The following is a 7,957-nucleotide window of genomic DNA, read 5'->3' on the forward strand; positions in this document are numbered from 1 at the left end:
CAGAGGTGCAAGGGCCCTGAGGCCAGAGGGACTGGTATGAGGAAGGGAGGGAAGGAACGAAGCCCTGGTGTGGCTATAGGGCAGAGCACTTGGGGCGTCACTATACTCTCGGAGCCTCAGTTTCCTCACCTGTGAAATGGGATTATAACAGCATTCCCTTACTGTGAGGATGAAGTGGGCCTGAGAGCCATGTAGCAAAGTGGCTTGGAGGATGGGCTCTGCAGTCATATCAGAGCTGGGTTCAAACCCCAAGCCTTCTGGTTACAGCCTGGATAACTCAGGTAGGCTGTTCCTCTCTCTGAGCCTCAGTTTCCCCATCTGTCAGGCTGCTTCGAGTTTTAGATAACAACATGTCAGGCAGACCTGACAAAGGCTGGTTATCATCTTTAGGGACTGAGATCCAGAGATGGAAAGGACTGTGTTCAAGGTCACACGGCCTGGTGGCTGAGTAGGTGGCAATGGGTCTCCTGATCCTGGCCTTGGCCGAGCACAGCTTCTCGGTCTGCAGGCCCACAGCCAACTGAGGCAGTGAAACTCAAACCAGGAGAGCTGCATGTGAATGTGCACATGTGAGTGTGCATGTGGGCATGAGTGGACAAGGGGTGTTTATGCACAATTGTGTGAAATGCCAGGTTTGTCTGCGTGTAAACAGGACATGGGTCTGTAAGTGTGTGTGTGCAGGTGTGGATGCACGGCATGTATGTGAATGCACAGACGTGAATGGGAGTGTGCGAGTCTGTGTGAATGGGCCTGGTGTTGTTGAACAGGAGAGGAAGACACCTACGTGGCCTCAGGGACAGACAGACAGGGACCAGCGAGTCTTTATGCCTGATCAACTTCAGTCCAGATGAACCGGGAGAGTGGAAGAAATATTTAACAAAAGGCTCCTGGCCCTGGTGGGTTTCTTGCAACTACAGGTTCTCATTTAGGACAGTGTTCCTCCAGAAAGCAGCCAAGGCTCTGGCATGTTTCACAGAGACGGTCAGGGAGAGGCGGGGAGTCATCCTTCCCTTCAAGGAATTGTGATCGCCCAGCCACAAGCCCCTACTCCATGTTGGACCCCGTGCTGATGACCTCACATGCATTATCTAATTTAGTTCACACAACAGCCATGTTGTTCACTTTACAAATGATAAAACTGAGACTGAAAGAGTCACCCAAGTACTCAGTGTGGTCACTGCGTTTAGAAAAGAAGATTTCAATTCCCCATCCCTCTCTCTATTCAAAACACTTTGTCACTTTGCAGCTGCAATCACTCCATGAGTCTGGGTTGGTCTCGTGACTTGCTGTGGATACCAGAATTGCTGGAAGTGATGTTACTCCTCATCTCGGCTTCACACAGCCTTGCTTGCTTCCTCTCTCTCTCTCCTGCCTTCCTCAGGAGAATGCGACACACACTACCCAGTTGTTGCCATCAGTCTAGATGATACTCAGCCACTGCCCAGAAAGAGTCTGAAGCTGGCCCAGCAGCTGACCCAGGTGCATGAGGGATCCCAGCTCAGACCAGAAGAACCTTCCAGGTGCTGATTCAGGCTGAACTGTTGACTCGCTGAATCATGTCATCTTGAGCAACTAAGTTTGGGGATTATTTGTCATACGGCAACAGTAACCGATACACTCATGATCGTACAACTGTTAAAGGTAGAGTCAGGGCTCAAAGCCAGGGTTGTTGTTGTTGTTGTTTAAGTTTATTTAGTTTTGTTGGGGGAGAGAAAGCATGAGCAGGCGAGGGGCAGAGAGAGAGGGAGACACAGAATCCCAAGCAGGCTCCATGCTGCCAGCTCAGAGCCCAACATGGGGCTTGAACTCACAACTGTGAGATCATGACCTGAGCCAAAACTAAGAGTCTGTCGCTTAACCGCCTTGAGCTACCCACACACCCCTCAAAGCCAGGTTTTTTGCTCCCAAATCCATGCTCTCACCCCCTATATTCGGCCACCCCCCCACAGAAGGGAAATAAGGAAGAAAGCCTAGAGCTGCTAAAACTCTCACGCCAGCCTCCCGAACATCAGTCTACACCTTGTTTGGAACGTGCCTGGTCCCTACTGTCACCCACCTTGAGACTCCCTGGCGGGATCTGGTTCTTTTACCCCCGTCTGGTCCCTGAGCCCAGGCGGGGACGGAGCACTGGCTTCAGCCTCGGATCTCCCCCTAGCCTCTGTCTCTGCTCATCCGCAGAGTTTGTTCAGAGCGTCGGCAGAGAGAACCCGGTGTTTCTAAGCGTACGTATCAGCAGCCGCGATGAAAACCAGCTGCAGGGTTTAAAAATAACCTTCCCAGGCTGCAGGGGTGCCAGGTTCCTGGCTGAAGGGGGGCGGTAATCAACCCCAGGTGGGGGCACCCCCTTCTGGGGAGACTAACAGCCTCCAGGAGGCTCCTGGGCCAGGCCCAGAGCCCTGCCCGCCGGCCCGCCTGGGCCTGAGTCCCTGGGAGCAAAACCCGCCCAGGGAGTGCGAACAGGGAGCCAGGCCCTCTCTTCCGGGAAGTCGAGGCAGGGCCCCTGAGAGCCCTCCGGAGCAGGGACCTCGTCCAGCCCCTTATCAAGTGATTCTTGTCCCCTCTGCTTCTTTCTTCTCTGGTCATCACCTCTATAAATACAAGACTGGGGGTGGGGGCGCCTGGGGGGCTCAGGTCAGGATCTCACGGTTCGTGAGTTCAAGCCCTGCATCGGGCTCTGTGCTGACAGTGCTGCGCCTGCTTGGGATTCTTTCTCTGCATTTCTCTCTGCCCCTCCCCTGCTTGCTCGCTCTCGCTCTCTCAAAATAAATAAATAAACTGAAAAAAAAAAAAAAAAAAGATCAAGCTTTGGAGGGGCCGGAGCCAGGCTCACATGGGCCCTGCCTCAGTGGGTGGCCCTGAGGACCCACAGGACAGGGCGGGTGCGGAGCTGAGCACAGCGGCCAGAAAACAGCCAGTGCCTGACTGTGCTTCCTCCTTCAGAGAACAGGGCGGCCATGGTGACCCCTGCTCTCTTCCTCTCCCTGATCCTTGGGCGCCTGGTCCTCTCCCAGCTCCCCTCGGGCCCCTGACCTGAGCCCCCCCATCCCATAGGCTTGGAGCTGCTGAGACTTTGCCCACATCTGGCTCTGAGAGGGAGCCCGGCAGGCACACTGCCACCTCCCCACCTCATCACCTCTCACGACAGCTCCGGGCGGCTGATGGGTTCCGGCTGCTTCCCAGCGCCTAGAGTGGTGCATGGCACACAGTAGGTGCTCAACAAGGAATAACAGCATTCTTATCATTCCCATTTTACAGATGAGCAACTGAGGTTCCAAGAGGTCGGCTGGTAGCAAAGTACAGCCCTTGGAGGTTGAGGCAACCCAACCAGTGGTTGGTGGAGGATCCCCCGCAAGGTCCCAGAGGCAGGATTTGAACCTAGTTTCACTGGCACCAAAGTCTGAGTCTTGGCCGTCGACGACGGCCGAGTCTCCCACCTCTTCTGGCTGACTCCTCCAACATCCTTGCATCCCAGACCCTGTCCCGCACGTGCTGTGTGGCCTTAGGTAACTCACACAACCTCTCTGAGTCTTGGGCTCTGCATCTGTACCAGGCAGAATTTCCTTCAGCTCATTTTTCATCTGGTGCCTCAGTATCTAGCGCTGGCTGAGGCATGCAGTCGGTGCCCAATAAATCTTTGCTGATTAATTCAGTGAAGAGACGAGTCTACTTGAAGAGCACAGAAGTCAGCCAGGAGCTCTGGGTGCATGGCCTCCGGGAATGTACCCCTTCTCAATCCACTTTAAAGACACAGAAATTGTAAAAGGCGGGAGAGCTATGGGGTGTGCGGTTTCCATGAGAAAGAGGGGGGACCCTTGTCAGCAGCAACCCCCCCCACACCCAGACTCTTGGAAAAAAAACACTCCCTCCTACATCAAAAAAGAGGCGCGCGGATGAGCACCACCAGGCTATCTGTTAAAATGAAACGTCGAAGGACTCGATCCTGCACAGCTGTGACCCCACACTCGGGGGAGGGTTGTCTGGAGCGGTTCTCCCGGGTCCCTGCCGCTGGCTGGGAAACGCCCCGATGCCCCACCCGCGCAGGAAGCTGGCCCTGCTTCCCTTCTGTGCCCGCGCTGCCTCAGGCTCCAAGACCCCCCCACTCCCCACCCCATCTGGGGGCGATCCAGAAGGTTCTGAGCGGAATCCTGAGGCCCTGAGAGCACAGCCACCAGCTGTGAGCTGTGAGCTCCCAGTGAGCACGTTCCAGCGCCAGGGTGGGCGCAGAGAACTTTCCAGAGAGGTAGGGGCGCCTCCGGCAGACTGTACTCCCCGCTCAGAGCCGGCATCAGAGGTGGTGGCCACCGAGCGAGCCCCGAGCCCCTTGCAGGAGCCCCGGGTGGCAGCCCCCTCTTTCTATGCCGAGGAGAAGCTCTGGGCTCTCAGGACGTCTGGGCTCCCCCTGCCCTCCACCTCCAGGGGCCCCCAGCTCTGCCCAGGCTGCCCCGTCCGGTGGAGCCAATCCTGGCCCCCCAGGAGATGTCCGGCTCGCAGACGGCCTCGCCCACAGTGTCCCCGCCAGCACCCGCTGGGCTGGCTAACGGCAGGGGCCGCCCACGCTTGGTGTGGTGCTCGGCTGCGGCCTTCCTGAAAGTCCTGCTACTCTCCGAGCAGGGGCTGCACGTTTTCCCTCTGTGGCCCGTCCTGCAAGAGGGGATCTGAGGGCCCCTCGGGTGAGCCCCATCCCCCTGAGATTCCCGGAACTGGTGGGAAGTCTTGGGAAGCAGACGGGGGAGCAAAAACTGCCCTTCCCGGCGTGCTCGGGTCCACCCGAGGGATCTGGGCACACCCTTCCGCGCGTCCTTGATCATCCAGCTGGGCTCAGGGGGGCTCCCGCACCCACCTGCACTCACGTGTGCTCACACATGTGACAGAGAAACAGAGAGAGACAGAGCATGAGCAGGGGAGGGGCAGAGAGAGGAGACAGAATCAGAAGCAGCTCCAGGCTCCGAGCTGTCAGCACAGAGCCCGACGCGGGGCTCGAACCCACAAACCGTGAGATCACGACCTGAGCCGAAGTCGGACGCATAACCAGCTGAGCCACCCAGGTGCACCTTATACCCATTTTAAGGATGGAAAAACCGAGGCTCCAAGAAGAGACATTGCTTGCTGGGACCAAGGCGGACAGCCTCACTCCACAGTGGCTCCTGAAACATGACAAGCCCCCCAGCCCCTCTGAGCTCCCAGCGGCCTTACCCCCTCTTTTGGGTCCCTGCCTGCAAGGTGCTTGTTCTCCAGGAGCTGCTCGAGCTGGTTCACAGGGGTGAGTCCTCCCTCCAGGGCTCACAGCCGCACCTCGGCACGGGCACAGGTGGCGTGGCGGTCAGCTTGTTCCAGACTCCCCGGGCCCTGCCCCCGGCCCCTGGGCCAGCCTCGCCCTTCAGCCTCAGAGACCAGGCACCAAAAAGGGCTGAAGGGTGTGACGGGTGCCCCACCGAGGACGTGACACAGCCTGGGGTGTGCACCGCGGGGAGGGGCTCCGTGGCTGCAGCTGGGACTCCAGGAATCTTTCTCTCAAGATTCTTTTTTTAATGTTTTATTTATTTCAGAGAGAGAGAGAGAGAGAGAGAGGCAGCGTGAGCAGGGGAGGGACAGAGAGAGAGGGAGACACAGAATCTGAAACAGGCTCCAGGCTCTGAGCTGTCGGCACAGAGCCCGACGCGGGGCTCGAACCCACGAATTTCTAGATCATGACCTGAGCCGAAGTCGGACGCTCAACCGACTGGGCCACCCAGACGCCCCATCGAGATTCTAAATGGAGCTACTGAAGGTTCCAAGTAGAACCTTCCAAGGGCCCTAAATGGAGGCTCCTCTCCCTGGGGGGGATTGGAGGGGGGGGGTTGCACGGCCCACGTGCTCTTCGTAAAGGTGGGGTGTCCTCCGAGCCCCGGGGGCGGGGGTGTTCGCAGGCCCTGCTGGGCGGGCAGGAAGGACAGCGGGAGGAGGAGAGGAACGGACAAGCCGCCCGCCGCGTCTGAGCCTGTCCAGGCCCCGCTGCCCAGGCCTTATTTGGTAAGAGCCCGCGCTGCCCTGCCGCTGGGGGGGCCCCGGGAGGCTCGCCCCCACCCACCTGGCTCCCCCCCCGCCCGGGGCCCCTGGGCCAGAGGCCGGCCCTCCTGAGGCGCGAGATCCCGCGAGGCCGAGGCCGAGGCTGCGGCAGCCCCCCTCGGATGCCAGCCCGGGGGCGGGAGAGGGGTTCCCCGGCTTTTGCCTATATATGGCCGAGGAGAGGCCGCGCCGCTCCGACGGGCCCGCGGGCCCCGAGGTGTTGTCTTAGGGGGTGTTTGGCATCGGGCAGCGCGGCCTTGCACTCTTGTAAAATCCTGGCAGGGAAACTGACAGCCTGACACAGTTCTGGAAGCTCCGCGTCTCCGAAGGCCGAGGGCACGTGGGGCGCCAGCCGCCTGCCGGGCGGGCGAGCTCTGGCAGCGGGCGGGGGCTGCCCCACTCGGGGCGACCGGGCGGGGACACCCCTCTGGGCCGCTGGGCCCTGACAGGCGGGCAGTGTGTGCTGTGGGTACCATGGAGGGCGCAGGGAGGAAGCGGCGTGGCGGGTACACGTGAGCCACCGCCCGGCCCGGCCCCCTGCCGCGTGTGCCACTGTGAAAGGACAGTCCGTCCTTGTCACCCCGTCCACGCCTCTTGAGCACCAAGGAGGTGGACGCTCCCCTCATCCCTGCTGACGGATGAGGAAACCAAGGCTCTGAGAAGGAAAGGGATTTAGGACCCTGGGCTCTTCCCCAACCCCCGTGGGGAGCTCCACGGGCCACGTCCATTGTTCACAAACAGGTTCACAAACGTGTCCTGGGCTCCGCTCTGGGCCGGGCATCACCGTAGGCCTGGGGCAGCTGCAATGAACCAGGTAAGAAGTGCCTTGTCCGCAAGAGAACAGACATCCTGTCAAGTAAGGGAGACAGAGAAGGTCTCTCTGTGCAGACCATCTTCAAACGGAGGCCCAAAGACGGGAAGGAGCCAGTCCCGGGAAAAACACAGGTGGCGGTGCAGGCAGTGAAAATAGCATGTGCAAAGGCCCTGAGGCAGGGAGAAGCATGGTTGGGCCTAGACCAGCCGGGAGGCCAGTGAGGCTGGAGCAGAATGAGCGGAGGGGAGCAGAAGAGGCAGTCACAGGTGGTGATCACAGCGGCTTCAAGAGTTCCCATGAGGAGGGGGTGGTTTCATTGCAGGAGTAGGGGGAGCTCCATTTTTAGCAGAGAGCTCATAGAATCACGTGTGCTGCGCGTAGGAGACGTCTGTACTTTGCCAAATGCTTTACGGTCGCTTTCCTGATTCCCCAGCATCCCTGTGAGGCGAATGGAATCCTTATCCCCCTTTTACAGATGAGGAAACTGAGGCCCTGAGAGCCGAAATGGCTTGCTGTGTCATCAGTATGGGACAGGAATTCCTCCCTAAGCCCCGACTTACGTCAACGCCAGTGCCGGCGCAGACCGCCCTCCCCCACCCCTGCAAGGCAGGAGGGCAGGAGGGGAGCAAAGCCGCGTCCTCGCCGGTGGCTGCTCCTGTCCCCTTTCCACCTGCCGGCCCGCCCACTGCCCCCCACACATGGCCACTTGCAGATCGTGGGACGGATGTGCCCTCTTGTGCTGGGGACGCCCCCTGTTCAGCACCCCAAGTCCTGCTTCCCGGGAAGTGCCTTGGCCCCAGGCACCTGAGGTCACGTGCCCCGCAGGGGGCCCCGGGCACCAGTGGCGGCTGAGACGGGGGGGGGGGGGGGGGGGGGGGGGGGGGGGGGGGGGGGGGGGGGGGCGGCGGGGGGGACAGACACCGGCTCTGCCGCGCCCGCACACCTGGCCGCACGCCCACCCCCGCCTGGACCGGGAAGGGGCCGTGGGGAGGAGAGCAAATAGCAACGTGTGTGGTGCCCGCCTCAGCCTCCGCGGTGCCAGGGCAACGCCACCTGCTCCCGACCGCCGGCGACCGCAGAACAAAGGGAGGGTCAGGG

This window comes from Hyaena hyaena, unplaced genomic scaffold (genome assembly GCF_003009895.1).
Source record: "Hyaena hyaena isolate Hyena2069 unplaced genomic scaffold, ASM300989v1 scaffold_119, whole genome shotgun sequence".
In the NCBI taxonomy this organism is placed as follows: domain Eukaryota; kingdom Metazoa; phylum Chordata; class Mammalia; order Carnivora; family Hyaenidae; genus Hyaena; species Hyaena hyaena.